The sequence below is a fragment of the Stegostoma tigrinum genome, unplaced genomic scaffold, assembly GCF_030684315.1.
Source record: "Stegostoma tigrinum isolate sSteTig4 unplaced genomic scaffold, sSteTig4.hap1 scaffold_53, whole genome shotgun sequence".
In the NCBI taxonomy this organism is placed as follows: Eukaryota; Metazoa; Chordata; class Chondrichthyes; order Orectolobiformes; family Stegostomatidae; genus Stegostoma; species Stegostoma tigrinum.
In genome coordinates this window covers 1-8,625 of record NW_026728461.1, presented here as the reverse complement: position 1 = coordinate 8,625, position 8,625 = coordinate 1, and the positions used below count along the sequence as shown (strand labels likewise).

Below are 8,625 nucleotides of genomic sequence, written 5' to 3'. Positions count from 1 at the left end.
AGCTTAGCATTGTTATTACCAGCAGTCAGTCAAGGGCTGGTCAGCAGCTGTGTCAACAAACTCATGTTTCGACCAAATGGTCACGTCGCAAAGTCTCAGGGAAACAGTTCTCAGTCAGGGCAAGTGAGACAAGATTCAGTCAGGAGATCCTGACACAGCATGTCCAAGGAATCATTCAATATCAGCCATTTGGGGCAAACAGGATCAGGGGATCTGTATCACTACAGTACAGAGAGGTGGCCACACTCACCACTAATTACATTCTCAAAATGCTCCAGTAGATTTGTTGAGCCTGAATTATGATCATCAATCCAAGCTGGCCCTGTCTATTCCTGCCATGGGGGGTCAGTTTGATGAAATTCTCAAGGTGTTCGGGACGTTCAAGTCCATAGCTCCCTGAAATAGCAACACAAGTGGATAAGACGGTGAAGAATTTCACTTCCATGGTACACAGCTTCAGGATCTGGTCAACTTTGATATCTGGCTCATAAGTGAGATGAGGTTTTTTTTTCAAACACATCAAAGCATGCATTGTTCCTACGAGAACAACTGTGGTTCCATTCGTGCATTTTTTTTTGTTTCAACCATGAAAAGGCCACAACTTTATCAAAAGTGAAAGTGACCATCAACCAGTTTGAACTGTCGGTTGTCAAATAAATTAAGACAGAGATAAACGTATTTGCAGGAGTTTTTTTATAAATTAATTTTTAAAAATTCATTCATGGGATCTTGATATCCCTGGATAAGAGTGGCAGTTTCCTTCCCTAAAAGACATAGGTTTTTCCAACAATGAAAACGGATTTACAGTCATCATTAGATTCTTATTTCAGATTTTTTTGTTTAAACTCAAATTCTACCATCTGGAATGGTGGATTTCAAACCTAGGTCCCCAGACCGTTATCTCAGTCTCTGCGGAGTAATGGACAGAAGAATAAATAGAAAATAAACCAAGACATTGTGTGATATCTAGTGTATATGTATTCATCATGAGATCCATCACTGCTATGGACAACCGGTAAGGATCTGAGGAGACTGCATTTCCCCCAGACGGTCACAATGGTCACCAGGTTTCATAGCTGATTGGGAAAATGCAATCAGGGATTATAGTACAGGACACATCCCAATCTTTTGTTTCGACTTAAAACTTTCATTTTGTGGATAGAAATCAAAAAGGAAAGATTGCATTGTTTCCAATAAACAAATATCTATTAAAATTTGAAACAAGTCTGTGGAGAGCAATAGAATCTGTAATTGTAAAGGTGTACAGACATATTGACCAGGCATAACTAACAAATAAAGGGCCATCGAGATCAGCATAGAATTCCTACAGCGTGGAAAACGGCCATTCAGTCCATTGAGTCCACACAAACCCTCCAAAGAACATCCCACCCAGTCTCACACCCTACTCTGTCCTTGCATTTTGCACACGTGACACTATGAGCAATTTAGCACAGTCAATCTACACAATTTGCATATTTTTTGGACTGTGGAAGGAAACTGGAGCACCTGGAGGAAACCCACGCAGGCAGGGTATGGGTAAGACACTCTTCATAAGTTCAGTGTGGACTTGATGGGCTAAGTGGTCTGCTTCCACACCGGAAGGATCCTATGGTCTCCAGGAACAAGCCCAAAAAACATGGTTTGGATATAGCTTACAGCAGAATCAAAAACCAACTTAACAGTTACTCAGAAATTTGCTGCAAGTTAACCAGTCCTGATGAACCAGGAAATCCCTTTTCACACACCGTGCGGGTGGATAGTCTTTTGTCAGTGTGAATGTGTCGATGTGTCATGACAACGTGACTATTTCCAAGCTCCACCTTACAGATACACAATTGATATTAACATTTTATCCACAATACCAGTACCTTTAATTGAGCAGGGATCAGTAACATCAGTACAAACAGCCCAAAACCATGGTTCATTTGATAGTGAGAGTGACAGCAAAATCCTTCAACTGTGCTTCTTTGTGAACTCACTAGTGTGTTAACAGTTTGGATGACTAAGTGAATGCTTTCCCACATTTAGAGCAGGTGAATGGTCTCTCCCCAGTGTCACTGAGCTGGTGGAAGGACATTTCAGATGAATCTTCACAGATCATGTGCATTTCTCCCCACTGTGAGAGTTGCTTTTTCCTTCAGTGTTCAAAATCCTGAGGTAGTTGAGTTGTGATAAACAAAGTGACTGTCAGATCTGGATGTGTTCCTGTTTGAATTCTCCAACTGTAGACTAAGCTTTCAAACAGAAAGCGAGTGCAGTGAGCGAGGAACCAGAAGAACACACAGACTGTGAAACTGAGAAATCCTCTGGACATTTGTGGAGTGATACTTGGGGAATATGCTGGATTATCATTAGAACAAATTCATAAATAAATATCCTCCAGGTAAGGGATCCAGTCAGTGTTTGCACAAAACTCCTGAAAGAGAGGTGGGAGAGCCAGGGAGGAAGGACAGGTTTTGTATAGATCTGTAACTCAGTCTTTCAGAGGGATCGAAAGACTAAGAACAGTGCAGAAGTAAAATTGTGGAAATCTGAAATGAAAACAAAAATGCTTATTCAGAGTTGTACACCACGAAACAATCCCTTTGGTCCCAGTTGTCCATGCTGACCAGATATCCCGAATTAATCTAATCCCATTTGCAAGCATTTGACCTATATTCCTCAAAACATGCCCATCCAGATGCCTCTTAAATGTCATAATTGTCCCAGCTTCCACCAGTTCCTCTAGCAGGTCATTCTACACAGGCACCACCCACTTTCCCTTTTAGAAAAAAACTTTCCCTCACAGCTTAAACTGGCTACTCACCCTATGCCCACCATAATTTTATTAACTTCTATAAGGTCACCTCTCAGCCTTCAATGTTCCAGGGAAAACAGCCCCAGCGTATTCAGCCTCTCCCTGCAGCTCAAAATTTCCAACTCTTGCAACATCCTTGTAAATCTTTTCTGCACCCTGCCAAGTTTAACAGCATCATTCCGATAGCAGGGAGACCAGAACTGAACAGTATTCCAAACGCAGCATAATCAATGTCTTGTTCAACCTATAGCATGACCTCCCAACTCCTACACTCAATGCACTGACCAATAAATGCCAGCACAGCAAATATCATCTTCACTACCTTCTGTACCTACAATCCACCTTCAAGGAACTGTGCACCCGCACCCCAAGGAGTCTCTGTTGCATAACAGTCCCCAGGGCCTCATCATTAACTGTTTAAGCCCTGCCCTAATTTTCATTACCATAATGCAATATCTCGCATTTATCCAAACTAAACTGATTTCTGGCACTCCTTGGCCCATCGACCCATCTGATTAAGTTCCCATTGTACTTGGAGGCAAACTTCTTTGCTGTTTACTACACCAACAATTTGCGTCATCTGCACACTTACTAACCATTCCTCCAATATTCATTCCACATGATTTGTATCAATGACAAAAAGCAGTGGACCTAGCACCGATCCTTGCAGCACACTGCTGTTCATAGTCCTCCAGACTGAAAAAATAGACACCCACCCCCAACCCCAACCATGATCTTGCCTCCTACTTTCATGCCAATTTTTTTTTCAAATAGCTAACTCTCCCTGGATTCCATTTGATCTAATCTTGCCAACCAGTCTGTCATGCGGAGCTTTGGTGAATGCCTTGCCGACGTCCATGTAGACAATGTCCACTGCTTTGCCTTCTTCATCACTTCTTCAAAAATCTCAGTCAAGTTAGTGAGACAGGAACCCCCACTCACAAAGCCATGTTGACTATCCCTAATGAGTCTTTGCTTCTCTAAACACATGCAAATCCAGTCCCTCAGAATCCCCTCCAGCAATTTACCCAACACTGACATCAGGCTCAACGGTCGATGGTCCTCCGGCTTTTCCTTAAAGAATGGCACCACATTAGCCACCCGGCCTTCTGGCACTTCACCAGTGTCTATCAGTGATGCAAATATCTCAGCAAGGGACCCAGCGGTAGTACATGTTCCAGGACATCAAAAGGGAAATGCCCTGAAGCCTCACCACCCTCTCTATTTGTGGTCAGGTGCCAGGGACCGATCCACCTTTATGCAGTTTAAGACGTACAGCACCTAGACCTCTGTAATATGGACACTTTTCACGACTCATTATTTATGTCTCCAAGCTCTCTAGCTTCCATATCCTTCTCTGCAGTCAATAGTCATGTGAAATATTTATTTACTATCTCAGCCTCTTGTCTTTTTTTAAAAGATGTCTTTCTCCTCTCATCTTACAGTGTCCCCTTGTCTTGAAATCGCCCAACCCTCGGGAAAAAAGCCCTTAATAGCAACATAATCTGTGCCCTCATGATTTTAAAAACCTCTGTAAGGTCACCCTTTAACCTCCTATGCCCCGGTGAGAAAAGTCCTAGCTTTGGCAGTCTATTTTAATACAACTTATTAACCACCCTGTCTACCTGTCTCCATAAACTTCAAAAGTAGTATGTACCTGAATCTCCGCATTTCTCTGTTCCACAACACTATCCTGGGTGCAACCATCAATTGTGTACATCCTACACTTGTTCATTTTACCAAAATACAATATCTCACATTTATTCAAATTGAACTTCATCCTCTACTCCTCAACCCATTGAGCCAATTGATCAAGATCTTGCTGTCATCTTAGATAACCTTCACTAACCACTATAAACACCATTTCTAGCATCATCTGCAAACTTATGAATTTTGTCCCTTAAATTCTCTTCCAAATCATTTATGTTAACGAGAAACAAAGAAGTGGACCCTGTACCGATTGCTGTGGAACACAGCTGGTCACAGAACTCCACTCTGAAAAATCCTCCAGCACCACGGTCTCTCCTACAACTCAGCCAATTTTGCTTCCAATTAACAAGCTCTTTGTGAATCACATGATCTAACTTTACTCATCAGTCTACCATGTGGAACCCTGTCAAAGGCTTCACTCTCATTCCAGAGGTGCTGCAAATCTGACCCAATTCCCCTGCCATTTGTCCAACGCCCTCTTGATCATGCCTTAAAAGTTAATCCCAACTCTCTTTTGATCAGAACTGCTAAATCTGCATCCAGCTGCCATTCAGACTGTTCCAGATCCTGGGAACTTGCTGAGTCAAGTAATCTTCACATTTTCACCCTGCATTATTTGCCAATTATCTGAGTGTTGTATTCTGTGGTTACCAACGTTGACGCTGTTAATAATTTTTCTCTCTCTGCAAACTAATATCCTGGAAACAAATCTACAACTCAACAAAATCATTGCTAATTAGCCCCAAGGAGAATTATCTCAGCTTCTTCCAGCTCTCTCCAACCAGAAACCCATAATTTTAGTCTACTTATGGGATGTGGCCTTTGCTGCACAGACTAATATTGATTGCCCATTTTTATTTGATTTGGAGAAAGTGTTGTTGAACCACTTCCTGTAACTGCTGCACTCCATGTGCTGTGTACTCCACTGTGCTGTTTAAGACGATAACCTGCCCTGAGGCCTCACCACCCTCTCTATTGCAGGAATCATATCGCAAACCTCACCACCCTCCCTATCATGAGAATGACCCTCATGCCTCACTCCTTGCACTACTGCAGCCATCACCTCGAGCCTCACCACCCTCCACATTGCTGAAATCCCTCTCCAGCCTCACGACCTGCCTATCGTTGGAATCCCTCTCTAGCCTCAAAACTCTCACCATCTCTGTAGATTCCTCCAGTCTCACAAACCTCACCTCTAATCTCCTCCAGTTTCAAGGTGAGAGGGGAAAGTTTAAGGGGGATATGTGTGGTAAATTCTTTACACAGCAGGTGGAGTGTGCCTGGAACACATTGCCAGCGAAGGTGGTAGAGGTGGGCACGACCGCGTCATTTAAGATGTCTCTAGACAGATACACGAATGGGCAGGGAGCAGAGGGATACAGATCATTGGAAAATAGGTGACAGGTTCGGATAGAGGATCTGGATTGGCACAGGCTTAGAGGGCTGAAAGGCCTGTTCCTGTGCTGTAATTTTCTTCGTTCTTTGTTCAACACCCTCCTGTCTCTGTAAATTCCTCCAGCCCATATAAACTTCCTCAGCGCTGTAATTGTCTTCACCCTCACAAACCTCCCTTTGTTTGGCATCTAATCCAGCCTCACAATCCTCACCATTTCTGTAACCTCCTCCAACCTCACTTTTCCCGACTTTTGAAATCTTCTCCAGTCTCAGAAACCTTCCTGTCTCTAATATTCTCCAGCCTCACAAATCTCAATATGTCCCTTCCTCTAATACAGTCCTAATGATGATGCCCCATTTTTATTCCTCCACTTGATGGTGGCACTTGCAATTTCCTGGGATTCAAGCTCCAGAATTTCCTGGTAAACCACTTCATCTTTGTACCTCACTTTTCTCCAGAAAACACTGAGCAATCATGAGTCATTCATTCTAATATCTCATTTTCTGAAATGGCTTGAAATATTGCTGGGCATCTTTCTACGTGAACTGCCTCGGAGGTCTACAGTCCAGAAAAAGGCTTTGTGGCCCATCCAGCCTGTGCCAGTTAAAAACCACAACCTAACTATTCTAATCTAATTTTCCAGCACTTGGCCCTTAGACTTCTCTGCGTTGGCATCACAAGTGGGCATCTAAATATGCCTTAAACGCTATGAGGATCTCGGTGCCTACCACCCTCACAGACAGTGAGGTTCAGTGCCATTGTCACAGCATGATGACATCACAGACAGGAGCAGAGACGAGCTGAGTCTGTGCAAACCAAAGATCCCCCACACACTGTGAAGGACGGGAGGGTCCCTGATAGGGGGCGGAGGAGATTTAACAGAATGGTTTGTAGCGAGAGGGTTTTTAGTTGCATGGTTAGGGCTTTTTTTTTAAAACATTATTCTTTCATGTGACTTGGGCATTGCTGGTACATATTGAGAATATCCATCTCCAATAGATGAGCTCTCCTTCTCAACTTCTCCCCTTACCTGGGGTGTGGTAATCTTCAGGTTAAACCAGCCCGATGGTCAGGTAGGACTGCAGTGACTTTACCTTTGGCACAATGATGCCACTTTGCCTCGGTGGTGTAGAGGGGAACGTTGAATGTGGTGGATTGCACACCACTCTGACACAGTGCTTCATCTGGAGGATGTTCACTTTCGTTCACATTATCAGGGCTGCACTGATGCAGGGAAGTGGAAAATGTTTCAACACAAGCCGGATGAGTGCCTTATCGACAGCAAACAAACAGTCAGTCATTGGGGGATCAGGTGTTTGGGGAAACTGAGATTATTCTCCTTGTAACAAAGTATTTTGAGGGAACCTTTGACAGATGTTTACAAGAGATTTACATTACGATGATAAAACGTACACCCACTCATCAACTGACCAGACAAATGATTACAGGACATATATTGAAAGTTTAAGGGATGATCTATTGAGAGAATGGGGTGATTTAAAAGAGAAATTTTACGTGGCAAATGGGAAATGAGCAGGAACACAATACTCACATAATGCGAATATCCAGGTCCTGATGAATTGAGTAATTCTGTCAGAGTTTGGTGTTACAATTATTGAGATTCCCACCTGAAAGTCCACTTGTAATATACTGCAACGCAAATTCATAAAATCCATCAGTCAGTCCGGTTAGAAATTCACAACATCCCCTCCTCCTGGCCGAGGATAACTGTGCATTGTTCCTGCTACACATTATCCCTTGTGGGGTTCAGCAGTTGATTCAGGGGGAAATCTATTTGGGTTTCTAGGAGTGTCCACCTTGGGGCTTCATGTCACTAAACAGATCAGCAGGTCTTTGACACATGGCAAAGAATGCCCGAGAGTTATTGAGATGCAGGCAGCAGGATTCGCTTCCTTTTCTTTCCTTCTGTGCTGCTGCATTGCCACAATGAGATATTGGGGCCGGAAAAGCTGGTGCAGCTTGATGGACAAGTTGTCTCGATTCTGAGCAATGGACAGTAAGCTTCTGGTCATTCGAAAGAATGCCCCTTAAAAAGATAGCAATTACATATGCGCCATGTTGCCCAGTGCTCCCAACAAAAAGGAATGAGGGAGGATCTCATAAAAAAAGGGGATAACAGTCAGGTTCCACGAGGGTTGCAGTTTATGGAGAGATATTGATAATGGGCGACAAGTTGGCAAATGGAGTACAAATGTGGGAAAATGTGAAGTTGTTCATTTGAGGAGACAACCAAAGAATACAGTGTTATTTAAAAGGTAAAATCTGTGGAAAACTGTAACACAACGGGACTCAGGAATAATTGTGCAGGAAACACAAAGCGAGCACATAGTTGCAACAGGTAATCCGGGGAGGGTAATGGGATGTTATCCCTTATGTCAAGGTGTTTGTAGTATAAGAGTTTGGAATACAAGTCTTAGGACAAATGTAAAAATTGCTGGCAAGACAACATCTGGAGGAATGCGAGCAGCTTTTTTGTTCCACTTATTCGAGCAAGTACATCACTTCACTGGAGGCATTTCAGAGAAGATGGACGAGCATGATCAGTGGTTTGGAGGGACTATCATTTAAGCTAAGACTAAACAGGCCTGGAATCTACTATTTAGATTATTGAAGATGGAGAGACGAGCTAATTAAAAATATAGGATTCTTAAGTGGGTTTACAGGATAAATGCTGAGGTGATATTTCCCATCGTGGGATCAG

General features: G+C 43.0%; 1 long non-coding RNA gene across 1 annotated transcript; it reads right to left on the bottom strand.

Moving 5' to 3' along the window:
• Positions 1-1,847: 1,847 nt before the first annotated feature.
• LOC132208747 (uncharacterized) lies at positions 1,848-7,833 on the bottom strand. Its single transcript, XR_009444880.1, has 2 exons — positions 7,456-7,833; positions 1,848-2,531 (listed from the first exon to the last, which is right to left on the bottom strand). It is a non-coding gene; the product is annotated as an uncharacterized LOC132208747 (long non-coding RNA).
• Positions 7,834-8,625: the final 792 nt, after the last annotated feature.